This window comes from Mustela nivalis, assembly GCF_964662115.1.
Source record: "Mustela nivalis genome assembly, chromosome: 3".
In the NCBI taxonomy this organism is placed as follows: domain Eukaryota; kingdom Metazoa; phylum Chordata; class Mammalia; order Carnivora; family Mustelidae; genus Mustela; species Mustela nivalis.
Window position 1 is genome coordinate 135122122 of NC_139022.1, and position 27209 is coordinate 135149330.

The 27209-nt window shown below is 43.0% G+C and overlaps 1 long non-coding RNA gene across 2 annotated transcripts in view; it reads right to left on the reverse strand.

Moving 5' to 3' along the window:
* The window catches only part of LOC309861830, a 159408-nt gene extending 132542 nt beyond the window's left edge, over positions 1–26866 (reverse strand). The window contains exon 1 of one of the 2 annotated variants that reach the window (XR_014310224.1): positions 26790–26866. This is a non-coding gene — a long non-coding RNA (uncharacterized lncRNA). Of the gene's footprint in view, positions 1–1368; positions 1426–26789 lie in introns of those variants that run through there. The other variant, XR_014310225.1, reaches the window with a different exon arrangement.
* Between the last annotated feature and the right edge of the window lie 343 nt (positions 26867–27209).

The following is a 27209-nucleotide window of genomic DNA, read 5'->3' on the forward strand; positions in this document are numbered from 1 at the left end:
GAATTAATGCTAATCAACAAGCATAAAGTTTCAGTCAAGTAAGATAAATAAATTCTAAAAATCTGCTGTCCAACATTGTACCTATGGTCGATAATCCTGTATTACGCTTTTAAAATTTTGTTAAAAGAGCAGATCTCATGTTAAGCATTTCTTACCACAATGAGAAAATGTTTTAAAGATTTTATTTATTTATTTGAGATTGAGAGCACAGGCACACTTGATCCAGGAAGGAGGGAGGGTAGAGGGAGGAGCAGAGGGTGGGGGAGAGGGACAAAGAGACTCCCCTCTGAGCTCAGAGGGGTTCCATCCCAAGACTCCTTGATCATGACCTCAGTCAAAACCAAGAGTTGGACACTTAACCGACTGAGCCACTCAGGCATCCCACAACAATAAAAATGAAAAATTAAGGAATTATTATTAATAAATACAAATAATTTTTTAAAGAAAGGAGCTTTGAAACCAGAAGGTTCAAACCCTGCTTCCTGGCTGAGGAACCTTGGGTGTGTTTCTTCAGATATTTCTTCCTCTTAGGAAAAGAGGATTCTAGGTCCCACCTCTGTGGTGGTAGGGATGAGTAAGTGAGAAATTGCCAGAGAGGTCAGCATCACATTGAAATTTCCAGGCCAAGGCTCCTCTCCCCACCTCCAGAAAATGGCAAAGCCTTCAGAAAGCACCACTTCTTCAAAGTGCCTCACAAAGCGCAGATCTATCAAACCAGGGGCTCTACCGACCGACCAGGCCGCTCAGCCTGGTGGAAGAGGCACTCACAATCCCATTCCAAGTCCCGGAAAGGCTTCTGGCCCACCTCTGTTCAAGTCCAACCCTGCTCTCAGCCCCTGGTGGCTCCTGCAGCTTCTCTCTCTTTTACACTCTTCCCCCGTGGCTCCGGTGTGAAAAGCTCTGGAGCCTGCTAAGACTTATTTTGCATAGGAACAAAGAAAATGCTTTTAGTTCAGACTAAAACCTCTGAAGCAACAAGCCAGGGGCTGACAGCAGCCTGACAGTCAGCAGGGCTGAGCCAGTCAATAGCCTAAGAGTATTAATAGAACGAGGAGACAATAGGAGGCATCATAACTCTCCCACACGCCGGAAAATAAACAAAGCCCCAAACCAAGAGCACCACAGACTGGATGACAGAAGGTTGGAAAATGCTGCCTACAAATCAATCCCCAGACTTCGTTCTGTTTTCCAAATCATTTAGGACAGGGACGTGTGCTACATTAGACCTTCTGATAGGAACAACAATCCGTGGGTGCCGTTTATTGTAGTTTATGACCTCTAAAAGGGAAAAGTTCCGAGCTGCTCGTTAAAAGGCACCACTTTCCAAGACCCTCATTCATTCAGCAAATATTTATACTAGACACTTACTCTGTCAGGCACCGAGCGAGTTCACGGGTAGACAGCAGCCAACAAGCAGGAAATGCGGTTCCAGCCTCAGGGAAGTTAGATTCACGTGGCAAAGACAGAAGCCAGTGGACGAAGAAATAAAATAAATACTAATTGCAGGAAGTTGGAGCACGGCAAAAAGGAGGGGCTGGTGCGGAGAATAATAGTAGAGTTTGAGGAAAGACAAGGAAACATTTTAGCTGAGCCTCAAAGAACAAGAAAGAGATCCCTTTAAAGAGATGCGACATTATGTAATTCCACTTCTATAGAATATCCAAAAAGGCAAACCTATAGTTGCAGAAAGTACACTGAGGGTTGTCTAGGGCTGAGGGCGGGAAGGAGGAGAGGGTGTAAATGAACATGAGGTTTCTTTTCGGAGTGATGGGCAATGTTCTGAAATTAGACTGTGTTGGTGATTGCACAACTCTGTAAATACATTTAAATGACTGACTAGTATATTTAAAATGGGTGAAGTGGATGATATCAAATTATCTCAATAAAGCAGTAGATGGATAGGTAAAAAGATGACAGAATGGGAGAGAGAGATTGACAGAGAAAAAGATACAGAGAAGAAAGCCCAGGAAACAATCTTTTCCAAAGGTCCCCTGACCAGCCCTCACCAAGCTCTCACAGTGCTTCTCCCAGGTGGGTAAAGACTCTGATCCCTGAATTAAAGCAACTTGAAAGGAGAGAACAGAGATTCTTTTTAACTTATCTTTGGGGTTGCTTTCACTGAAACCAGAGAACATATATTAATTACCAAGAGTGTTACTTAATTTGATCCTATCTGGATTATCACAAACTGTTCCTGATTCTTGGTTCAAATAAAAGAAGAGAGAGGGAGAGCTAAAGATGGGAAGATCATCCCAGAAGAGGGAACCACGTGCGCTAGAGTTCTCCTGCAGGCACTGAACACATATGAGGGACTGGAGGCCAGGAGAGGTAGGAGAGGAGGGAGAAGGGAATGGAGAAGCCAGGTCACACAGGGCCTCCGGGACCATGGTAAGGAGCAGGTTGCTTTCAACTCTACCAAATAGACTCACCCTATCAATCACTCAAGTCATTAATGTTTTGATGAAGAAACCAAAGGCAGGACATGGAGAAGTGATGCTTTCTTGATGTTTTATAATGTGCTGTCCCACACTTTCCCCCGCTTGCTCTGTCATACAACTCACTCAGAGAAACTGGGTTTATTGACTCCAGTTATCAGTTGAAGAAACTGACACACAACTGATAAGTTAAATTGACTTGCCCAAGTTGACACAGCTATTAACATGGGACCTAGGAATTACCTTTATTTTATGAACAATTTCTCCCCACTTGCCAAACATCTGGTTTACCAGATAACCAATCTGAATCAGTCCTCTATCACAGCAGAACAAATCTCCATAAAATTCAGTAGCTTAAAACAACCCTTAATATTGCTCAGAAATCTGTGGGACAGCTGGTCAACTCTGCTAACCTAGAGCAGACTCAGCGATCTTCCCTGGGCTATCTCATGTGCCTGCTGCCACCTCTCTGGTCAGCTGGGATCCAGCTGGTCTGGGATGACTTCACTCACATATCAAGCAATAGGCTGACCAGCAGCTGGGACAACGGAAGTGACTGGGTCACCTATCTTTGATCATGCAATAGGCTAGCTGAAGTTTTCTACCTGGCAACACTGAGGTTCCAAGAGAGTAGGTGGAACCACACCAAGCTTCCTGAGGCATAGGCTTAGAACTGGCACCATCCTCTGTAGTGCACTCTACTGGCCAAGGCCAGTGACAAGAACAGTACAGAATCAAGGAGAAGGGGAATCTATTCTATCTTATGAAAGGAAAAGGTACAAAGATACATTGCAAGGCCATGAATAGAAGAGTAAAGGACTATTGCCTCTTTTGTAATCTACTAGAATCTCTTTCCCACCAATAGCAAGAGATAAATTTTCCCAAAAGTATTAATGACCAGGAATTATTCCCAGCGTCCCACTGTTTCCTCTGGTCACTGCCAGGTACCCACAGACACTTCTGGTTCTAAGGAAGAGAGAAAAGGATTATTATTTCTGTTCATCAGTGTTCCTTCCCCTCCCCACAACTGTTTCTTAGAGAATCTTTTGCAGAGCCTCTGACCCAACCCCCCGCCTTTCTGACCATAGCTGACCAGCTGGACCAAAGACATTGGATTGGTTTCCTGAGCCTGCCATAATGAAGTGCTACAGCTGGATGGATGAGGACAATAGAAACTTATTCTCTCATAGTTCTGGAAGCTAGAAGTCTGAATTCAAGGTTGACACTAGGTTGGTTCCTATTGGAAACCTGAGGAGAAAAATGTTCTATTCTTCTTGTCAGCTTCTGGCGGCTCCTGGCAATGCTTGGCATCTCTTGGCTAGTGGCAGCATAACTCCAGTGTTAGCCTCTGTCCTTACAAGGCATTCTCCCATGTGTCTGTGTCTCCTCTGCTTCATCTTCTTATAAAGACCACAGTCATTAGATTAGGGTCACGTTAATGAATTACATCTGCTGCAAAGATCCTATTTCCAAATAAGGTCACATTCTGTGGTTCCAAGCAGACGTGCATTTTGAGGGGCACCATTCAACCCAGTACAGGGCTTCTCTATCCCAGATATTTAGAAACAAGAGTTGGAAATACCTACTTGCTTTTGCTGAATCTTGAACCAAAAGGACAGGTATGGAGCTAGAATGGCCATTTTCTACTATATATATAAAAGCAGGAGTCAGTCTGTAGAGAGAAAAAGAATGAAGCAGATCTTGAGAGAGAAATGGAGACATCAAACTACACAGAGCATGCTGAGACAGACAGACAGACAAAGAAAGACCAAAACACTCTGCCTTGGTTGCTGAGGGTTTTCAGAGCCCTGGCTCAGTCCTTTTTGGGACCAGATTCCACATCCTGCCCTTGAATTCCAAGAGATACCTCTATACCCTTGCAATAACCTTTCCTCCTTGGTGTAAGTTAGTTTGAATGGATTCTGCTTACTGCAACCAAAAGACTTCCATAAAGCCAGAGAGGACTTAATTACCTCACCAAGATGCTTCTTGAGGCTGGCCTGACCAGGGCTGCAACAGGAAGGTGTCAGTCAGGAGGGAAGTCTTGCCCTACATGTTGCTGCTGTATCCATTCAGCACCTGGAGGGTAGGTTCCCAGGCCAGCCCACAAAATACTCTTTAATCTTGCAGTGCTATTAGCTTGCTAACTCAGTGGCAGAACAAATAGATAAGTAGGAAAATGTATTCAACCACATAGAAATAAGTCAAATGAGGCATGTGTCCCTCCCCTTTTCAAACCAACCTTTGTGTTTTGCTTTGTTTTTCAATTTTCCAAGTAACAAAGAAACAGAGACTGGCCAAAATGTTTTCAATCTCTTTTTAATCTCAAGTAACTGCAGTGCTTACTAATGTCATCATCTGTAAAGGATATTTTGGCCAGGCAGTATCTTATGAACATGTTATAAGTCTGTCTCCTTCAAGGAAGAAGCCAGAACTCTCACTTTTCCAGTCTCCATTGTGCTCAAGAAATCATGTGACCTAGCTCTGCTGATCAGACACATGAAAGTCTTCAATTTGGAAATGAACCACATGAGGAAGCAAGCTCTACTCCAAACCTAGGTTCTAATGGAGTGAAGTAATGAAAGTATCTAGATCAGGGAGCAAGAGTAGCGCAACTTCTGGGGGCCAGTCTCAAACATTATCGGTGAAAGCACTGGTATTGAGGCCGAGCCCCGGTGCTGTCCTCATGGAAGTGCCTCCACAGTGTGATCTGGGCTTTGTTTCTGAATGAATAGCCAGCCTCAAGCTTCATCTCTAGACGTCCCTGGGATTCTGTGAGCCTCCTACAACCTTTAACGAATTTCCTTGAATAAACTAGCAATGTGGATTCAGTTGGTTGCAACTAAATATTCTGACTGAGACATGATATTTCTGGCATTGTTCCAACCTCTGCCTGAAGGTGGGATTCTTCATCCATCTAGACTATTCTGAGCACCTGTGCTGGCTTGTCTCACATAGCCACAGATGCAAGTGACAGGACTGTTCTGACCCCCTTCATTGTCTGCCTTTTGAAAGCAATTTAGAAGCCTTGGTGGCATCTGCAATCAAAGCGGAAAGGCATGTTTTTCATAATGTTATAAAGTCATAAATGCAAATAAGCATGATTTCTAGATAATAGAGCTTTAAAAATGGTTTTTCAGCAAACATGTCGTCTAGCCTCTGATGTACAAAATGCAGCCCATCCTTTATGAGAGGCACCAAAACCTTAGTGTCGCTTGCTTGACCACAGTAGTCATAGTCATTAAAATTCATCTGTTCTCAGTGGAAGAAAAATTTTCACATTCCAGTGACAGATATCTCAGGTGCCATAAAGAGTGTCTTTCTGGGGCTTTTCCACAGTTTCATCCACTTGTATACACAAAGTAGGTACATCTTTTCTCTGTGCATTTTACATATCTGATCCTGCCACTCCACTGAGTAAAACTTAAGTTATTCTGTACTGACTTTGGAAAAAAGTCCAAATTCCTCAGCATGATTTATGAGATCACCAATGCCTGTCTCTCCATCCCAAGCCTTGCTATGCTTTGAAACTCTATTCCTTGCCTCTAGCATTCCAGTTACAGCAATACTCCCCTATTTATGGTTCATTCGCTGAGTGGACAATATTGTTCCTTACTTCTGTAGCTTGATTCACACTGCTCCATCTGTCCGGCATCACCTTCTGAGCTTTGTCCAAATGATAAACAGTTATCCTTTTACCAACACACCAACACCAATGTCAACTAACTCTAGAGTATCTGCATAATCACATATGGATTTTGTTTTAATCAAAACTCTTCCATGTGCAAATAACAAATCAAACTGGCTTTAAAAGAGCAAACAATTTAAACAGACACTTTACAAAGGATTTACAAATGGCCAATAAGTACATGAAAACGTGCTTCATATCATTCGTCATAAGAGAAATACACATTAAAATCACAATGAGTTATCATTCCACATCTATTAGAATGGTTAAAATTACAACAGCGGACAACAACTAATGTTGGCGAAGATACGAACAACTGGAATGCTCCTACATTGTTGGTGGGAGTGTATAATCGTACATGTACTTTGGAGGACTGATTGCCCATTTCTTTTAAAATTAAACATACATCTAACCAACGCCCAGCAATTCCATCCCTGAGAATTTAGTCATGAGAAATGAAAACATAAAAAGAGTCCATAAAGAGACTCATACAAATATATTCATAGTAGCTTTATTCATTATAGTGTAAAATGGAAATAATTCAAATACCTAACAAGAGGACAATGATAATCAAACTGTTATACAGTCATACAATTGACTACTACTCAGCCAGTTAAAGGAAGCAACTACTAATATATGCAACATGTGCAGAGCAAAAAACACTACATCAAAAAAGTAAAAATTGTGTAATTCTATAAACATGAAATTTTAGATCAGAAAAAAATCACCTATGGTGATAGAAATCAGAAAGTGTTTGTTAAGGGAGGAGACCGGGGGAGACTAGCTGAAAAAGGACACAAGGGATGCCCTTCTGGAGAGATAGAAATGTTCTTTTTTTTTTTTTTAAGATTTTATTTATTTATTTGATGGGGGAGGGGACACAAGCAGAGGAAGTAGAGAGGGAGAAGAAGGCCCCCCACCCAGCAGGGAGCCCAACGCGGGGTTCGATTTCAGGACCCTGGGATCATGACCAGAGCCAAAGGCAGATGCTTAATGACTGAGCCACCCAGGCGTCCCTGATAGAAATGTTCTATGTTCTGTTTTGGATGGTGGTTGCTCGAGTTATTTATTTGTGGCAACTCATCAATTTGAATACTTAATATGCTCATTTTTTAAAGTATACTCAATTCCAAATAATCTGGCTTCAAAAATAGATCCTCTCCCTAGATCCATACATATACATATACACAACATTCTTCCTGTAATTTTAGCACATCCCCGGACTCAGAAGTTCACATACAGAAATGATTCCTAGACTAAATGACTTCTAAGGGCTTGCCAATAGCTCATATTCTCTGAACTCTTTGAAGAAAAAAAAATGTGTCTGGGATCACAATGCAATCACAAACTCAACAGGGAAAAATGAGTCCCTCAAATTCCATTGATTCAAGTTTCACCTGCAGCATATATCAAGAAACAGAAACACTGACACACATCTTTCTTGGAAGTTACCTGCAGAAGTCAGTGTCTTTATTCTGGCCCCATGAAGTAAAGGTAGAATCTAGGAACTCATTGTAAAGAGCAGCATGGATTAGGGATGACTGCAAGCAACAACAGATACGTCCTAAGACAGAAGGCCTGGTCTGGAGCCTTGGCTATACCACTAAGCAAGCTAAAGAACCCTAGAAAGAATTTTGGCCTACTGTCTCATGTTGAAGATGAGCACATAGAGTCTCAGAGAAGGGGAAAGACTGGCTCAAGTTCAAACAGCAAATGGCAGAGCCTGGATAGAACTCTGTCTTATCAAACCCAACTGTTATGAACCCAGTTATTTTGTTTGCCCCGTGTTTATTTTCTAGGATTTCTTCTTCATCCAGTTATGAGCAGGGCTGTGGTAGAAGCTGCTATAGTCCTTCAAAGTAACCTATCATACCTGGCCTACAGTTCACGGATTTAGAAGTAGGCATCTAACTCAGGTTTTGTCAATTTGTCATCTCCAAAGGAGAAAGACAGAGAGGGGAAAAGAGAGAGAGGGAGAGGAAGGGAAGAGAGAGTAGGGGGAGAGGGAAGAGAAGGAAGAGGAAAAAAAGAAAAATCCCATCTGCTATCAGATGCTTCTACTATTCATATAAACTTAGATGCTATTGACAATAGTCATTGTCTGCCCCCATGGATTGGAAAATACATAAATCAGAGGTACCCTAGGACTAGAGTTGCTAACCAGCCTCTAGATTATTTCTACAGAGTTTCTGGGAGTTCATAGATAGTCAAGGAAGTGATTAGTCCAGAAAACAAAAAAGTTAATTCTACTGGTGGCAACTAAGTACCGACATGTGAACTAAAAACAGAATTCTATCTCTGAAGTTGAGATTCCTTATTCCAAGGAAAGGATATGTGAAAGACATGGCTGTCTATCATACAGTTATTTATAGTGTTGGCAAAAGGTAAAAATTACCTGTAAGAGAAACAAAAGCAAAAATGAACTATTGGGATTTCTTCAGGATAAAAACTCCTGCATGGCAAAGGAACCAGTCAACAAAACTAAAAAGCAATCTACAGAATATGAGAAGATATTTGCAAATGACTTATCAGATAAAGGGCTAGTATCCAAAATTAATAAAGAACTTATTAAACTCAACCTCCAAAAAACAAAAAATCCAGTCAAGAAGTGAACAGAAGAAATGAACAGATATTTCTCCAAAGAAGACATCCAAATAGCCAACAGACACATGAAAATATGCTCAACATCTCTTAACATCAGAAATACAAATCAAAATGACAATGGGATACCATTTCACACCAGTCAAAATGGCTAAAATTAACAACTCAGGAAACAACAGATATTGGTGAGGATGCAAAGAAATGGGAACCCTCTTACATTGTTGATAGTATGCAAATTGGTGCAGCTACTATGGAAAACAGTATGGAGTTTCCTCAAGAAGTTAAAAATAGAACTACCCTATGACCCAGCAATTGCACTACTAGGTATTTACCCAAAGGATACAAACAGTGATTTGAAGGGGCACTTGCACCACATTGTTTATAGCAGCAATGCCCACAATAGCCCAAATATGGGAAGAGCCCAGATGTTCACTGACAGATGAATGGATGAAGAAGAGGTGGTATATGGAGGGCATGTATTGCATGGAGCAGTGGGTGTGGTGCACAATGAACTCTGGAACACTGAAAAGAAAAAAAAAAAAATAAAATGACCTTATGGTCCAGTGGGGGATATATAATAAAAAAAAAAAAAAAACCATACATGCAAATATTAAAAAAAAAAAAAGAGGTGGTATAGGGGCGCCTGGATGACTCAATAGGTTAAGCCTCTGCCCTTGGCTCACGTCATGATCCCAGGGTCCTGGGATTGAGCCCCGCATCGCATCGGGCTCTCTGCTCAGCAGGGAGCCTGCTTCCTCCTCTCTCTCTGCCTGCCTCTCTGTCTACTTATGATCTCTCTCCCTGTCAAACAAATAAATAAAAATCTTTAAAAAAATGTGGTATAGATGCATAATGGAATATTACTCAGCCATAAAAAAAAATGAAATCTTGCCATTTGCAATGACATGGATGGAACTAGCGGGTATTATGCTGAGTGAAATAGGTCATTCAGGGGCACCTGGGTGGCTCAGTGGGTTAAAGACTCTGCCTTCGGCTCAGGGGCAGAAGTGGGGCTTGAGCCCCCCACGTCGGGCTCTCTGCTCAGCAGGGAGCCTGCTTCCTCTTCTCTCTGCCTGACTCTCTGCCTACTTGTAATCCCTGTCTGTCAAATAAATAAATAAAATCTTAAAAAAGAAAGAAAGAAAGAAAGAACTAGGTCATTCAGAGAAAGACAAATATTGTATGATATGAAATTAAATTAAATACAATTAAATACAGTTAAATTCAATACACTAAATATCAGATTTCTTAAAAAGGAAAAGAGACTTATTTATTGGCATTGTAGACAAATCAGCCCCATGATCTGTAAGTGCTCCACTCTTGGTCCTGCCTGGGCAAGATGTTTCCAAGATGCTGAGTATCACCCTCGAGCTTATATGTCCAGCAGGGGTTGTTACTTACCCTTCATGACTCCAATTTGTCTTGCTGATGGGTTCCTGCCAAAGATGCTTGTTTGGGGAAACCAAAGTGGTAACGGTGGCCTTGATGTGCCATCCGATCAAATGGATGTGACCAAGAGCACCCAGCCTATCACCTGGGCTTGGTCTTGTCTTAGTACCCACCTCACTCCTAATATCACTGGTCTCCATCTCACTAAACTATCTCCAGAGAGGCAAGGGCAGAGTTTTCATTGGTTATTTACTCATAAACAGAGGTAATAGTCAAAATATCTAACAACCAGATGGGCACATCCATTATCTAATCAGAAGAGACACGGACCGCAGCTCTAGAGTAGTGTTATGGAGGTCTTTCTTGTGCTTGCCATCAACCTTTTAGTTGTTTGAGTATGGGAAGGACCTGAGCTTTGAGGAGGACCAGGACAGCAGGAATCCTGGGAAGGGATCACTTGGGTCTCAAAGCAGCATCTATAACCAACTGTAGGGATCCAATTTAATATTTTAATAGTCACTGCGTCATACCAGGGTACCATACCACCCAGAGACCTGGGCAGGAGGGATCCCTGTTATGGTCCCCACATTTTAGAAGGCCTCATGTGTCACAAGAAATATACTCATTAAAGAACACATGAACACCTTTGTCCATATTCAACACTAGGAAGCGTGGCCCACTCTCTCCCTAAACACCTGCTCTCAAGACCAATACCATTCAGGCCCCAGGGAAGCAGTTCCGTCACCTCTTGCCCTACGTCCTTGAACAAAAGATGACTGAGTCTGAGTGTTTATGGCTTGTGACTCTGCTGACATCAAAGACAGACAGGAATTTAGAGCGCAAGGGGGATTTGCCCAGAGGGAGGGCTTGGGTTAGAGAAAGACAAATGAATTACTTTGTCAAATTTTTCCACAAAGATATGGATTCTTGAATAATGAAGTATCATTTCCCCATAGTCATGAGCGTCCATTTTTTTTGCTTTTCTTTGTGTTCCACTATATTATTCCAGAATATTCACACATTAGCATGGTATTCAAAACAGTCAAGCACATGATAATCACAGAATATTTGTCACATTAAAAAATGTATCCATATGTACTACCATGAAAAGATGGCCAGAATATATTAAGTTTAAAAGTATGGTGCAGAACATTAAGTACATTATCTTCTCATTTATGGCGGGGGTGGGGGAGGGTTAAGTTCATTTACCTAGAGATATATATACATTCGTACAGTCTTAGCCAATTTCTGGATTTTCGGGCTGGAATTCTTTCTTTCTGGAAGTCCAGTGAGTGGAGATCTTACTCTTTTTCATGCTCTTCTGAAGGGTTTGAATGTTTTCCACTGCTCATAGATTACTTTTTCAATTTAAGAAACTAGTATTTAGGGGCGCCTGGGTGGCTCAGTGGGTTAAGCCGCTGCCTTCGGCTCAGGTCATGATCTCAGGGTCCTGGGATCGAGTCCCGCATCGGGCTCTCTGCTCAGCAGGGGGCCTGCTTCCTCCTCTCTCTCTCTGCCTGCCTCTCTGCCTACTTGTAATCTCTCTCTGTCAAATAAATAAATAAATCTTTAAAAAAAAAAAAGAAACTAGTATTTAATAAACAAGAAATTCCCTTATACATGAAATTAATTTCTTTTAGTTGTTGATCTCGATTTTCAAACTTTTCTATGTTGAACATGCATTATTGGTATATCCTCATTAATTCACTTCTAGTGAATTCGAAAAGTAATGAAGATTGCAGTCACTTCCCCTAACTAATTAGCCCAGTGTACTTCCACGGGATTTCTGCCCCCACAGCTGAGACTGTGTGGTTTCTGGTTATGTTGAGAAGTGAAGCTACTGTGTAGAGAGAGAGAGAGTGTGTGTGTATGTGTGTGTGTGTGAGACAGACAGACAGATAAAGACAGAGCTGTTGCATTTCCCCTGGATGGGTAAACCCAGGAAAGCAGCAAAGATAACAGCCTGAGAAGAGTGTTTCCCTCCTGATCAATATCAGGAGAATCTTCTGGTATCATCCTTCTCTGGAAATCACCAGTCCCAGGCCACTGGGACAGCGTGGAGATGGCTAACAGGAGGGAGGGAGAGCAAGGTCACAGCCCGGGCAGCCCACATGAGGTTCCCATCAGCCCTTTGGACTACAGAGGTCTTTCACGAAGTCACCAGCCTGCTCACCCTCCCAGGGTCTCTGCTCCCGGCTCATCTAAGTGCACGCTGCTGGCACTGGGGCTTTGTGAGCAAGTTGTCCAAAACTCTGAAACCAAAGCAAGGAGGTTGCCGTGGTCCTGAGCTTTGTACCTACAGTTCCAAATGCCTCAGCCTTCTCTTTAAAAAAGAAAAAAAGCTTATTAGCTCCATTTCATTTCATCTCATTCTAGAATCCACTACTTCATTTGGGGAAACAGGACTCTTTTGATCTCTGATTGCCTAGGCATTCATAATTGATAATCTGCCTCGGGGGGAAAAAAAAATGTCACCATTAGCTGTTCCATTTGATATGCCCCAGAGCTTCAATTACGAAAGCCCCGCTAGTTGAAGAGAACTTTATTCCAATGAGATAAATCAATAAGGGATGAGAGAGGTGGTGGGGAAGAGCAAGAGAGAGAAAGAGAGAAAGAGAAATGGAGACAGAAGCTAGAGGCCAGGCAGCAGGCACAGAGAGAGAGGTAGAAACAGAGAGAGAGAGGATGCATTCTTCAAACCGCCAACAGCCAAAGAATCACCCAGGAAGGTTTTTAGCGCGGTCCTGGTTGATTTCTAAACTTGGGCTTGGTAAGATTCCCCTGGCACCTCCCCCAGATGAAAAGAGAAAACAGTGCTCCCTTTTCCTGACAGTGACCTTTCCAGCATGCATATTCATTATCTTAAAGGCCTCAGCATCCGGCAACCTTCAGAGTGAGCAGTGGGCGGTGAGGGGGGGCAGGGGCGGGGGTGGCGCGAGGGGGAATCACCCCACGCCTCAGGAGGCTTAAGATATGAAAGTCTCTGCATAACGGCAGATGAGATTGGGGGAAAGGAGGAAGGTAGTTCTTACAGTGTGGAAGAGAAACCTGGGAACAAGTTCAAAGGCAATACGCTTTACTACCGAGAACTTTGAAGTAAAAAGCTCTTCTTAAAAGAATGCTCTGTTACTGTGTCATTTATATGTGTCTTGGGTGCAATTTCACTACCCAAGAAATATGTGTATCGTGTTCAATCATGTCAGTTCTGGCGGCAGTAGAATGCTTAAGATATCTTTTCTGCTATATTCTATTGTAACACAAAACACTATACACACACACACACACACACTCACATCCAGTGATCTCACCCCCAAGATAGTTTCATATGCATCAAAATCCCCAACAAGGTGATTGCCCACACCAAATTTTGTGTATAGAGGCTCCGTAGGGGAGAAAGTGGGGAAGAAAGACAGCTCGCAGTTCCCTGCTCCAGCATCTACTTAATTCTTATCAATTTGCTTTGAAAAGCCTGACATAAGCACTTTTGAGCCCTAAACGGGGGTGACAATAGCTCTCTTCAGAAAATTTGATCAGCAAGCTACTTGCTGAATTCAAAGTCCAAATCCCTTAATCATGAGTAACATGTGTTCAAATAATGATACCACCTGGAAATTGTACAACATTTTACGTTTTCAAAGCACCTCCCTCTGCATGATCCCCCAGTGCTGGCAGCCTGGCAGGACTAGGAGGAGCAGGGAGGAGCCCAGGAGAGGCAGTGCTGTGCCCCAAGCTGCACACACACAGGAAGTGATGTCCCAAGCCTACTCTGTGGCTGAGTCAGGGACAAAGCCCCAGCTCCAGGGATCTTTCTACAATGCCTGGGAAACTTTCCCCATTACTGAGCCTCAGTTTTTAAATGACCTTATTTTGCTGTAATGACACTCACTCACTATCTCCCCTTTCAGGGCCTTTGCTATTCCCTCTGCTCAGAATGCTCTTACACTATTCAAGACTAACTTTTTTTTTTTTTTTTTTTTTTTTAGATTTTATTTATTTGACAGAGAGAGAGAAAGAGCACAAGCAGGGGAAGCAACAGGCAGAGGGAGAGAGAGAAGCAGGCCTCCACTGAGCAGGGACCCCCGATGTAGGTCTCAATCCCAGGACCCATGGATCACGACCCTAAACAACTGACCCAGACCAGGTGCCCCTCTTTTTCACTATTCACATCGTGGCTTACGTGTTCCCTCCTTGGAGAGGTCTTCCTTAACTACCCTTTCTAGGAGACAAGTCTTCACTATCACATCCCTTTTCTGTCTACACAGAAGTTAGCAATTTATGAAATTATTTTCTATACTGATGACCTTATTAATCCTCTGCTCCCCAAAGAGCCATGAGAACAGGAACCTTGTGTGGCTTGTTCACCATCGTATCCCATGTGTTTATTTTATGAATGACTAAACAATTTCATTAATTCTCATAAACAACCTTATAAAACAGACAGGAAAGCATTATGATTCCCATTTCACAAATGAAGAAACTGAGGTCCAGAGTGGCTAAGTAATTTGCCCAAGATCACACAGCTAGAAAGTGACAGAGCTGGGAGAAGAACCTGGGTCTCTGACATCAAGTCCAATGCTGCCTGTGCTATAGAGTTCTTTTTGCCCCCAAAGTTTGGGGAATGAGAAATTCTTATTAATCAAGAATTACTGGGGCACCTGGGTGGCTCAGTGGGTTAAAGCCTCTGCCTTCAGCTCAGGTCATGATCCCAGGGTCCTGGGATGGAGCCCCGCACCAGGCTCTCTGCTCAGCGGGGAGCCTGCTTCCTCCTCTCTCTCTGCCTACTTGTGATCTCTGTCTGTCAAATAAATAAATAAAATCTTAAAAAAAAAAAAAGAATTACTTCATATTCCTTCATTCACTTAGGAAGAAATTTTGAGCATTTGCTAAGTCCAAGAAGCATATTAAACATTATGGGAGATAAAAAGATATAGACCAAGATATGCCTCCCTATCCTTCCTATCCTCCCTACCACCTTCTAGGGAAGTTCAAAGAAGCATTCAAATATCAATAAAATAAAATAGAAGGTCTTCACCACTGTTATGAACTGTGTCCCTCCCCACCCCAAATTCATATGTGGAAGCCCGAACACCCAGCACTTCAGAATGTAACCTTATTGGGAGATGGGGAGTAATGGAGTAATGAAGTTAAAATGAGGCCATTAGGGTGGGCCCCAATGCCACAGCACTGGTGTCCTATAGAGGACTGGTGTCCCTACCAGGGACGCCTGGGCACAGAGAAAGGGCCAGCTGGGGACACCGCCAGATGGAGGACATCTGCAAGCCAAGGAGAAGGTCCTCGGAAGAATTGTGGTATTTTGTTACAGCAACACCAGCTGACCATTACAAATGCCTTAGTGGAGATGAAGACAAAGCTCAGAGGCCTGTGAGAATAGCCAGCTAAGAAGTTCTAGTAGCTGGCAGACATTCGCTGGTTTGTGGTGCCATCACTGCCATCTCTGCCTCATGGCCCTCTTCTTGCTGTGTCTCTGCATCTCCGTGTGGCTTTCTATGTTCTGTGTCTTACTCTGTTCTCCTCACTAGGACAGCAGTCACTTAGGGTTCACAGCCTACGCTGTTCCCCTATGACCTCATCATAACTGGATGAGTTACAACAAAACTACAACAAAACTACAACCGAAAAAGCATCGCCTTCTGAGCTAGGATGGTCAGGACTTCAGCGTGTCTTCTGGGAGAACATATTTCAACCCATGACAAGTGGTTGGCTCAATCTTACCAAAAAGACTTCTTTCTAGAACTTTTCCTGGGAATAATAAGAAAGATCAACCTTATCCTGACAAGGTTTGAAGTAAAATTATGTAAGACTAGAGCTGTCAGGGCCTGTCATTGTTGGAGAGAGACTGGGAAAAAGCAGGGCATAAGGAAAGAGCAATGGAATAAGTCCTCATGACATTCTCTGAGCCCCTGGATCCAACCATACCTGATGTCCATCTCTCTAGTTATGCAAATAATCTATTATATACATATTATCTGTTAATTCTCTCTGTTCATTGATCCAATATAATTGGATCACTTAAAACCAATAGCCCTAACTAACAGAGAAAATAGAACCAATAAGATCTGACAGGCATATGATAGCACTAAGGAGAAAGCCAAAGCTACCTCCAAACCTGAGTTATGGGGAAGAAATAGAGATGAAGATAGAAAAAAGAAAGTCTATAGGGAAAGTGGGTTTTGGAGGGAAAATAATGAAGCTAGTTTTGGATTTCATGAGCTTCAGATTCAGGGATAGATGGGGCTATATTCTCTGGGACAGAAAACATAAGATCAGGAGCCAGGAGAGAAACATTGTTACCTGTCTTAAGTATGATTTGTGCTAACACAGAGGGATGAGTTAGGGTTCAGGGCAGGAAATAGAGATCATTCTAGGCATGTCAGGAAGAAAGATGTTTAATGCAGGGAATTACCTCCTGGGTAAGGGACTTCTACTAGAAGTCTAGAAGGAGCCAAAGTAAGGGGGTCCCCCAGGGACCGTAGAGCTCAAGGACAAGCTATCGGAGCTACAATTCAGCATCAGGAACCTACTGCTACCACTACCCCTTAAAGTCCTGGAGGTTGGTGGCCAGCCATTGGAATAGTAAATCCAGTCACCACGGTTATCCCCTAACACATCTCTACAGCCTGTGCAAGGATAGCTAATTGGTGGAGCTTATCTTGCATCAGGAATCCTCAATGCGAGGAACTTGGGTCAGCTTTCCAACCTCCCCAGATAGAAGTAAGAAGAAATGGCCATTGAAGAAGTCAAGTCACGGATCCCACCACAAGTCATCTATAAATACTGTGAGAGACCTGGTAAAGGAAAAATCCATTGCTGGTGTGATCACTGCACAGCCTTCAACAAGAGCCTGCCACACTGAGCCTCAGTTTCCCCATCTCTAAAATGAGGCAACTGATCTGTGTGGTTTGTAAGGGTCTCTTCAGCCCAGCTCTTTCAGAAGTCTATGAGAGACACCCTAGCCCTGACCAGAGATAAACAATTGTCTTCCCAGGAGTATTATCTTCGCAGCCGACAGGCCAGCCCCACACATTAGAACATAATCATTAAACACCTAGCAAGAAGTGCCACGCCATGTACAGTTTAATAATTCACATTCCAATCCAATTACTGCGAGTTTCATAAACAAGTGCTTATTAGAATATAGTCGTTTCCTCTGAGCAAGCAGGGTTTTTAGAAGGGAAATTACAATGATTATCTTCAAGATACAGGCATGAATAATACAATCATTCCTCCTCTCGCCTGGTTTTTATCATTTCCCTTCCCTGCTGGCATAGATGGGAGGCTTAACTCAGCCGCTTCTCCCACTCCGGACCCTTTTATCCCCTTGGCATAAGGTCCTCACCGTCTCTTCATCAAAACACATCTGTCCTGGCTTCTACAGGGGGATTTGCTAAGGATTCTACTTACTCCTTACTCATCTCTGACTCATGATTGCATGTGAAGTTGGAGGGGGTTTGGTGGGGAGACAAGCAGCAGACTGCCAGTGGGGTGACTATATGGCTTGGGCATTTGTGACCTCTGAGTCTCGAGTCCCTATGTCTAAAATGAGGGGATTGGTTTAGACCAGGAATTCTTAACCTGGGTACATGGGCAAGCTCTGAGGAATTTAAGAATAAGCTTAAATTTTATGCAGTAAGTTGTGTTCATAAGGGACCTCCATGTCCCCAATTTCTATTTAGAAAATAATGTGGTCCCAGGGACATTAATTCTATATCAACTCCATGGCCAAGACAAGTGACTGAGCTAATCAGTGCCTCTATTTCCTGGCCAAGATATTGATCCAGAGATGAACCATGTACCTAAACCTTACAATCACATCAAATCTTACAACCTTTGCTGGGAATACTGAAACATAGACACTCTTTTCTGTTAGATGAAAACAAGTAGGAATGAAAATCCAGGAACTCCCACTAGCATCTTGGAACCCATAGGGTAGCCAGCTCTGGGATGAAGCTGACATTGTAGGATACTGAGCCTAGAAAGAGAAGAAATGAGAATCTTGGTGAAATTGTTGAATTGCTAGATCAAGCTTCACCTGATATCCCTAAAGCTTTAGTTACATGAACCTCCACTAGTTAAGCTGTTTTGAATAGGGCTTTCTGTAACTTGAAACTAAAAGCAACTTAAATGATAGTACATTTATATGTGAGCTGTTCTGAGGGGAGAAGTCATAGGTCCCAGGAAAGCTTCAAAATATTTTTTGATCCTTAAACTAGAAAAATCTCAGTACAAGCAACTAAGAAACTTCAATACTCTGAATACTATTAGCATCCTGTAATCTTACAAATCTGTGAAGTTCCAAATTGTTGGCTTGACTGATAATGTGATAACATATAACCCTCGCCGGTTTTTTTAGAGTTTTTCCAACACAAAAGAAATACATGCTTATTAAAGAAAATTTATAAACTATGGGGGAAGAATAAACAGAAAGACAACCATTGTTAATATTTTGGAAATTTCCTCCCAATTTTTTCATTTTCCTATGCATAATCCTAGGGAGGTTTTAATATAGCTGAGTTCAAACTATGTGTGCAATTTTGTATCATGCTTTGTTCACTTGACATTGTCATTTAATTCCTACATCATTACAAAACCTTTGTAAACAGCCTTTTTTAAAGTGGCGTCTTAACATTCTGTGGAATGGAAATTCTATCATTTCTTTTACCATTCCCCAAGTATAGGACAAAATGAGGCTGTTCCCAGGTTTTTTTTTTTGTTTATCTCCTTGGTTATTTTGCCATTTTATTTCCTTATGTAACAAAGAACTCCTTGCCAATGTGATTGCAAATATAAAGGAAGGAGGCACCAGCCATGGCCCTCACCATGTCAGATCATGTGGGGAAGGAGGGAGGAGCACCATTTAGATATGGGGGAAGCCTCTGCCTTGCCATGGGATCTATATCAACCCAGACAAGACTATAAGACTACAGTGTTAAGCCACCTCCAGCCTTCTCGTGACCTCTATCAGGACAGAGCTCTGTTGATAGTGCTCCTGGCCTCTCTCCACCTGGAGGGTGAGTGCCTGCCCTGATCGGTGGGCTGGAGAAGGAGCCCTCAATGGGGGCCAGTGCACCCCTCCATTCCTTCATGCTGTAAGTTTAGTGGGGCGGGGCCCAGATCTGGGCAGCTCTGTAATCACCCAGTTGTCTATGACAAAATGAGAAGTCTCATTCTGGGGTTCAGCCATACGAACTCCCTTCACTGTCCAAAATCAGCTTAATTGTTATAAAGGTGATATTTGGGTCACCTATCTTCTTAGGTTCCACCTTATTTTTCTACTGGTGCGGGACTCAGGCAAGGAAGGATACTACTTATCGGACACGTTCAAAACCACTGAGAGGATAATATCTTCCACTGTTGCTGAATCTCTTCTCTCCGCCCCACAAGTAGACTGTTGGACTTGGCTCAAGTCACCTCTGGATCTCAGCCATCAAGACTATGTTTAGGCAGATACAAAAGATAATAGAATCATTATTTATAATAGCCACTAGCATTTATTGAGCAATAATAAGGTACCATGTGCGGTATTAAATGCTTTACCCAGTTCATACTAGCAAACGCTTTGAGGTGGATATGGTCACCTCTATTTTGTAAGCAAGGAAACTGAGGCCCAGAGAGGCTGTGTAGCATTTAGAGTCACACTGTCGCCCATGGCCAGGTCAGGATTTGCAGTTAGATTAAGATCCCTGAAAGCCTAAATTCTTAATTCCTCTGCACTGGTGCTGATAGTCCTGTGAGTTCCTCTGAAGCCAGAGAGGAAGGGCAGACAGAGGGAGAGAGGACCCCCACACCCCTATAGCACTCAGTCTGGCTAATTCCACCAGATTCAGAGTCCAACCATAGTCTTGATCTTTCCAGAGGCTACCTCGACAGCATCAACGTGGTTGTAAGGGACTAGGGTAAAGAGAGGGTATTTTTGGCTATGGGGTTCTCAAAATTTGCATAACATAAAACTCACCCTTTTGCATTATACAATTCAGTGACACTTAGTATATTCGCGGTGGTGTGCAACCACCACTGTTATTTAGCTTCAGAACACTTTTACCACCCCAGAAGGACACCCTACTAAGTACACACTTCCCATTCCCCTCTTCCCCCAACCTCTGGTGATCACTGATCTGCTTTCCCCTCCTAGAGATTTACTTATTCTGAATACTTCATACAAATGAAATCAGCTGTAGGAGATTTCTCATGGGTGACAACAACTCTCACAAGTCGGTCATTCTGTAGACACAGGAGAAATTCTCCAAGCACAGGATGAACGAATTCTCCTTTCATTGCCTACCTTGACTTCCTACTTGGCCATTGGGCTACCTCTTGGCTATTTCCTCCTTGACTGGCCATCAACCCTCTCTCCCATCCTCTCCCTTCACATTCTCTCTGAAAACCTTTCCCAATCAATGAGCCGAGCACTGTGCCTCCTCTTGAGCAGATAACCTTAGAAATCCAATGATTTTTAGATCTCTTTTTCCTTTCCTTTTCCTTTTCGCTCAAGAGGGTCAAGATCAAATGGCCCTGATTTCAACTGGAGTTGACCAGTTAAAATACTGACTGCAAGCGTGGGCTCCTACAGGAGTCCTCAGTCAATGAGCACATAATTGAACTGTCACCTCCCTCCACCTCCTCCTCCACTAGGCTTCACCCTTGGCACAGGAGCCCTGAAAACTGCATATATCCTTATAATGCATCACCTTTTCTTTCAGTGAATGCTCGCATTTCCTATAGTAGCTACAGCAGTGAGCAGTAAAACTGGTCTCTTTCTCGCCTGTGAAGGTTTTCCCTTCTGGCTGGAGAAGGAAAAGGAGAACTTCAAAGCTACCCAAAATTCTATGTCAGAGTGCAGAATGGGAGAGGCAGAGAAGGAATGACTGACGGAGAGGCAGGACCAATGAGGCCAACAGGGGATTGAGAAATTCTGTACAGAAAAAGGACTCCTACAACTCTCAGCACCCTCCTGCAGAAACATGAATTAAGACAGAGCCATCTGGCTGTCTTTGGGAAATATGGCCATAAGACACAACGCTGACAATATTCTCCTGGTCCTCACCTGACTTGAAGAAAGAAGCATTCTCCAAGGGCTTACAAATCCCAACAATTTCCCAAGTCTGTTCCATTTTCTCAGTATCTCACCCCAACAAGAAAATACCTATATTCACATGACAGGAAAGGGGAAGGAGGAACAACTGAGACATAAGGCATATGAGACACAGTAGCCCTTGCTTTCTGTCTTACCATGACTGCTCCTGTCTTTTCCAAGCATGCTCTTGGCATTCTGTGATCCTGAATATCCAATCATGATTATAAAGGCTCCTGGCTCTCATTAATCACGGCACTTGTGTCTACCACCCAACCAGCAAATGCACACATGTGCACACAGATGCACACACACACACACACACACACACACACACACACCTCTAGCATCACTAAGTCATTAGGCAAAGATTCAGGCTTCTCTGGAAGGATATTCCTCAGCAGTTCTATTCATAAATAAGGAAATGAATGTTCTATAGCTACCAACCCTAACCATAGTTGCTCAGATGGGAGCCCAGAACTCTCCTGACCTCCCTACCCCCAACAGATACCCTCTGTATTCGGGTCCCAGGGCTGCCATAACAGATCACAAACTTGGTGGCTTCAAACAACACTAACTGATCATCTCAGAGATCTGGAGGCTTGAAGTCCAAAATCAAGGTGTTGACAGAACCATGCTCCCTTCAGAGTCTCTGGGGAAGAAAACTTCTTGGTGTTTTCCAGCTCCTGGGGGTTGACAGTGCCCTTGACCTTGTTTGGTTCACGGTAGCATCACTGCAATTTCTGCCTCTGTCTTCACATGGCGTTACCTGCCATGTGTCTGTGTACATATTTCCCTCTTCTTATAAGGACACCAGGCATTGAATTAGGGCTCACATTAATCTAGGATGACTGAATCTTAACTTGAGGACATCTGTAAAAACCCTATTTCCAAATAAGGTCACATTCATAGGTACATAGGAGACACTTGAATACATCTTTTAGGGAAATGCAATCCAACCTGCCACACTCTCATAAGGACCAAACCAGAGCCCTGCGGCACGTTAGCAATAAAAAGATCTTCCTGTTGTCAGTTCCTGGAGCCCTGAAAATGTATTATCATCAAGATGACAAAGTACCACTATTTACCGAGTACTTAACTGCCAAGCATCGTGCTGTTTTACATGGATTTTCTTGTTAATCCTCATATTTACCTTATGAAGTAGGAACAACTACCAGCCCCAACTCACAAGAAAGGAAACTGAAGCTTTAGAAAGTTAAGTCAGGGCACCTGGGTGGCTCAGTGGGTTAAGCCGCTGCCTTCGGCTCAGGTCATGATCTCAGGGTCCTGGGATTGAGTCCCGCATCGGGCTCTCTGCTCGGCAGGGAGTCTGCTTCCTCCTCTCTCTCTCTCTCTCTGCCTGCCTCTCTGTCTACTTGTGATCTCTCTCTGTCAAATAAATAAATAAAATCTTTAAAAAAAAAAAAAAAGAATAGAAAGTTAAGTCACTTACCCAAGGAATGTAATGATAGATCCAGGATTTGAACTCAACTTTTCTGAACACACAGCCTATCAAAGTTCTTCCATGCTTTACTTTCAGGTAAAGCTGCATGACTTTGAGCAAATTGGCACCCCTCTCTGGGCTTCGGTATCCTTACCCTGTAGGTTTCTAAGGGCTCTTCCCACTATGAGTACACAGCTCTGTGAGTCTTTTCATCTAGGTAACCAGTAACTCTGGCCAGCTGATCTATATTTGATCAAGATCCACTTCCTGCCCCGTCCAGGCCCCAAAAGCAACCAGATGCACTGCATAGTATGTTTACGCAGGATTCAAATACAGAGGACTTCAAATACCTTTCCCAAATCCAACACCAGGCTCTCATGGCCTCATTGGACGCAGTGATCATTTCCATCCAAATTAATGCTTCAGGAAGAGCCTAGGTCACCCACAGGGAAAGCCCAACTCTGCCAACAACACACATCTTGACGGCCTTGGGGAAAACCCACGCTTCTAATTTGTTTCTTATCAGCAGTATGCTTCTGGAACTGAGTGAGAACATCAAATTCACAATGCCTTTCACTGGACTTAAATGAATATTTCATATTCCAAACCTAGAGAACCGGTTAATGGAAGGGCCTTCCTTGTTTCCTGACTCTCCCCCTCTCCTTCCTAGCATGTTTCCACTATTTTTCATTGCATTTTCCAACAAAGCCACATTACGTGGGGCCCTAGAATCACGACAGAAGCAAGCAAGGGAAGGGAGTGGGCAATAACAAAGAGATTAGGGTCAGTAAGGGAACTGGTGGAAAGATAAAGAACAGGGCTTAGAGCAAGCTGCAGCCAAAATGATCACAAAATCATAACATGAATCACATTTATTGAATGTTACCAGTTTCAGGCACATTTTCTCTTCTAGTGCCCTCGGCAATTATGAGGAGCAGCTGTGTTATGATCCCACTTTGCAGATGCAAAAAACCAAGACTCAGCTGGTAAATGATATTCAGGACTAGGTGTGGCTGGTTCCAAAGCCTCTTTCCTCTAAACCCAGGGGCCCGAGGATCACAAAGAATAAAACAGTCCCCTCCTTCTTTGTAGAGTTTACACTACCGTGGGTGGTATAACTGAGAGCTGCCAACTTCCAAGAGTAGGGACAATTTCTATTCTTTTCCGGGAGGAGGAGACAAGCTTTTTTTTTTTTTTTTTAAGATTTTTATTTATTTATTTATTGAACAGACAGATCACAAGTAGGCAGAGAGGCAGGCAGAGAGATCAGGGGAAGCAGGCTCCCTGATGAGCAGACAGCCTGATGCGGGGCTCGATCCCAGAACCCTGGGATCATGACCTGAGCCGAAGGCAGAGGCTTTAACCCACTGAGCCACCCAGGCGCCCCAGGAGACAAGCTTTAATTTTAGTGCTGCTGAAAATAATAAGACTGTCTTAGATGTGGCGTCTCGGACAGAATCAATGCTTGAGAAGAATGTAGGGGGAAGGGGGGAAGCGGCCCTCATCATCTTCATCCTCCTCCCTCTAGCTCCTGCTGCATGGTCAGAGCCAAGGGCTGAATGGTTCTGGCCATCTCCCAAAGCTGCAAGACCTTCCTTCTGGGAGCTGAGTCCCGCTCCTCCTCCCCACAGAGCACTCAAGTCACAGACCTGGATTCCAGCCCTGGCTCTTACAGCTTCCCTCCTCTGTAAGATGCAGGTGATATTGGCACCTATAGACCTGGAACCCCACCACTTCTCCGTCCCTTCACCCTCCAGCCCTGTCGAGCTCAGTCCCCTGCACTCTCCCTTCTCCCACTCTTTGTTCCCCAGAGCCATCTTGTCTGCCCAGCAGGCAGTTATCTTTTTAAAATATAAATGAAATCTCATAACGGTCCTGCCCAAAACCCTCCTGTGGCATCTCATCATTCTTAGAATGTAAAAAATTACTCATCATGGCTTTCAAGGTCCTCCCCTGCCTGCTCCCCCTACAATCTCCCCCTTGATTCCTCCATGGCACCACATGGGCCTTCTAGCTCCGCAAACATGCCAAGGTCATTAGTGTCTTGGAGCTGGTTGGTCCCTCCGGCCAATGTGCTCTTCCCCTCAACTTCACACGCTTCCTTCCTCACTTCATTCAGGTCTCTACTCAAGCGTCCTTTCTCCAGAGAAACTTCCTTTCCCTTCCCATTGGAAAAGCAACTTTCCTATCACATTCTAGGACTTCGCTTGCCTCATTTTTCTCCATAATGTTTATTACTACATGAAATTCTACATGTGTTTTAATCGTTATTGTCTTCTCCACTGCAATATAAGCTCTCTGACAGTAGGAACTTTATCTATCTTGTTTATCCAATACTTGTCAGACAGTAGGTGCTTCATAAATATTGGTAGGTGAATAAATGAATGAATGAGGCCATATAAGCTTTAGCAAAGACTGCTAATTGTCCCCAGTATCCATCTCCCCTTCTCCCCTCCAGTAATTAAAACCCCAGGTTGTAGTTGGACACAATACTGTCTGCCTAAAGACAAGGTTTTTCCAGACTCTCTTGAAGCTAGATGTGTCTATACAATGAGGTTTAGGATAATTAAGTTTGCCATAAAAAATACAGGATGCCCAGTTAAATTTGAATGTCAGATAAACAACCAACAATTTTTTGGGTATAAGTATTTCCCAAATTAAAAGTTCAACAATTATACAGCATTACTTGCAATAGTCAAAATATGCAAGCTGCACAAGCGTCCATCAATAGATGAAGGGATACAGAAGACGCGTCATAGGGGTGCTGGGGTGGCTCGGTCAGTAGAGCGTCTGCCTTCAGCTCATGATCTCAGAGTTCTGGGATCGAGCCCCACTTGGGGTTCCCTGCTTAGCAGGAGCCTCCTTCTCCCTCTGTCCCTCCCCCTGCTCATGCTGTCTCTCTCCCTCTCAAATAAATAAAACCTTTTTTTCTTTTTTTTAATAAAACGTTTTTTTAAAAATTTGTCATATATATGTATATATATATATATATATATGCACACACACATAGGAGTATTATTCAGCAATGAAAAAGAATAAAATGAAATCTTAATATTTGCAGTGACATGGATGGAGCTAGAGAGTGTAATGCTGAGCAAAATAAGTCAGTCAGAGAAAGACAAATATCGTATGATTTCACTCATGTGTGGAATTTAAGAAATAAAACAAATGAACAAAGTAAAAAGAGACAAACCAAGAAACAGACTCTTAACAGCAGAGAACAAACTGATGGTTACCAGAGGAGAGGTGAGGAAGGCCGGGGAAGCGCATGGGTGAAACAGGTGATGGGGATTAAGAGTACACTTACCATGATGACCCCTGAGGAATATGGAATGGAACCACTATATTGCACACCTGAAACTAATATGACTATGTTACTCTATATAACTATATATATATATGTTACTAATATGTTAACTAAACTGTAATTAAAATAAAAATTAAATTACAATTTTTGAAAGCCTAATCATTGTGTTAGTACAAGTATGCCCTATTCAAAAAAAAAAAGTTATTAGTTGTGTTAAAATCAAATGCAGAGAGAGACCCGACTTGAAACCTCCCTGAGCAAAACCAGTCCCATAACCAAAGCTTCATTTAGCTTATTTTGCAAGACAAGCAGAGCTAACTTGACCTGGGTCATTTCTTGCTCACGCCTCTGAAATCATAAGCAAAACTTAAATTGTTCCCCCAAAATGGATATGAGGTAACCACTAACCGATGTCCTGTCATTAAAGAAAATTCTCGCATTGAAACTGATCACTGTAGACAACAGTCACTTCCCCACACCACACAAGCTGCTTTCTGAAACCAGACATCTCCCCTAATTCTACATTTTGGTTTCAGTACCCCTGCTTTGCAAATTGACTTTTTGGTGGGTGCACAATGAACTTTTACTAATTACTACTGCAGGGTCCGATTCATTTTACTTGTTGGGTTTGTTTTTTTTTTTTTTTCCTTCTGAGCTTCTGACCATTGTTTATCTGAAATTCAAATTTAAGTATGTGTCCTGTATTTTTGTTTGCTATATCTGGCAACGCTATGGCCTAACGAAGAATAAGGCAAAGTAACACATTCCAAGGTCACAGCCTTAAAACTACCACTCCAAGGTCACAGCCTTAAAACTAAAGACATGTCCTCACTTACCAGTCCCCTTGCCTCAGGCAGGAACGCCATTCTAAGCGGCAGTCTGAGTCCCCTGTGACCCTGTGGCCCAGGGCAGCACTCTCAGATGGCAGGAAGCCAGAGACCGGAAGGAGCCAGTCCTGGGCGCACATGGTGGAACAGGGAGACTCTACTTCCCCTACTAGCTCCAATTTTTAGATGACAGGAAAACTACCTTTCACCTCATTAAAGACTCTGTTAGTTTGTTCCCCATTAAAGCAGCTAAACCAATAGCCAAACAAATGCAAAATTATAAATAAGTTTTGGTAATTTGGCAGCCTGATACATCAGAGAGCTTCAATGAATGTTTACTCCCTCTTGTCCTCACTAACCGAGTTGCTCCTTGGTACCAAATGTCACAGCCCTTTTTGGTAGGAGTGTGGCATCTGTGTCCTTCACTGG